Genomic DNA, 998 nt, shown 5'->3' with positions numbered 1-998 from the left:
GCGTTGTGGCGCGGCAAGCGTGCACTGGTGCGGTTGAGAGGGAGGGGTGGAAACCGCGTTAAACTCGTCTCCGTAGTTGAGAGGGAGCGGCCAAAGCAATGTACAATCGTCTTTGTAGTGGAGCTGGGAGGGGCAAGGATAAGGGACGAAGACCGGGGTAACATGTCGGATGCGATCATACCAGCACTAAAGCACCGGATCCCATCAGAACTCCGAAGTTAAGCGTGCTTGGGCGAGAGTAGTACTAGGATGGGTGACCTCCTGGGAAGTCCTCGTGTTGCATTCCCTTTTTAATTTTTTTCGCGCCGCTTGCAAAACAAAACGCACGTGTAAGTAATATATTTGCCGTGTTTTATTATTTTGCACGAGTGCGGTAAGTCATAGCTGGGTGCTCACGATTCACGGGTCCAGCGTCGGCGTTGTGGCGCGGCAAGCGTGCACTGGTGCGGTTGAGAGGGAGGGGTGGAAACCGCGTTAAACTCGACTCCGTAGTTGAGAGGGAGCGGCCAAAGCAATGTACAATCGTCTTTGTAGTGGAGCTGGGAGGGGCAAGGATAAGGGACGAAGACCGGGGTAACATGTCGGATGCGATCATACCAGCACTAAAGCACCGGATCCCATCAGAACTCCGAAGTTAAGCGTGCTTGGGCGAGAGTAGTAGTAGGATGGGTGACTTCCTGAGAAGTCCTCGTGTTGCATTCCCTTTTTAATTTTTTTCGCGCCGCTTGCAAAACAAAACGCACGTGTAAGTAATATATTTACCGTGTTTTATTATTTTGCACGAGTGCGGTAAGTCATAGCTGGGTGCTCACGATTCACGGGTCCAGCGTCGGCGTTGTGGCGCGGCAAGCGTGCACTGGTGCGGTTGAGAGGGAGGGGTGGAAACCGCGTTAAACTCGTCTCCGTAGTTGAGAGGGAGCGTCCAAAGCAATGTACAATCGTCTTTGTAGTGGAGCTGGGAGGGGCAAGGATAAGGGACGAAGACCGGGGTAACATGT

The 998-nt window shown here is 52.9% G+C and overlaps 2 non-coding genes across 2 annotated transcripts; both read left to right on the top strand.

Moving 5' to 3' along the window:
- Window positions 1–167: 167 nt before the first annotated feature.
- Window positions 168–286, top strand: LOC119343229. Its single transcript, XR_005165969.1, has one exon. It is a non-coding gene; the product is annotated as a 5S ribosomal RNA (ribosomal RNA).
- A 297-nt stretch (window positions 287–583) lies between these two features.
- Window positions 584–702, top strand: LOC119343230. Its single transcript, XR_005165970.1, has one exon. It is a non-coding gene; the product is annotated as a 5S ribosomal RNA (ribosomal RNA).
- Window positions 703–998: the final 296 nt, after the last annotated feature.

This window comes from Triticum dicoccoides, unplaced genomic scaffold, assembly GCF_002162155.2.
Source record: "Triticum dicoccoides isolate Atlit2015 ecotype Zavitan unplaced genomic scaffold, WEW_v2.0 scaffold119791, whole genome shotgun sequence".
Classification (NCBI taxonomy): Eukaryota; Viridiplantae; Streptophyta; class Magnoliopsida; order Poales; family Poaceae; genus Triticum; species Triticum dicoccoides.
This window is presented reverse-complemented; position numbering and strand designations above follow the sequence as displayed.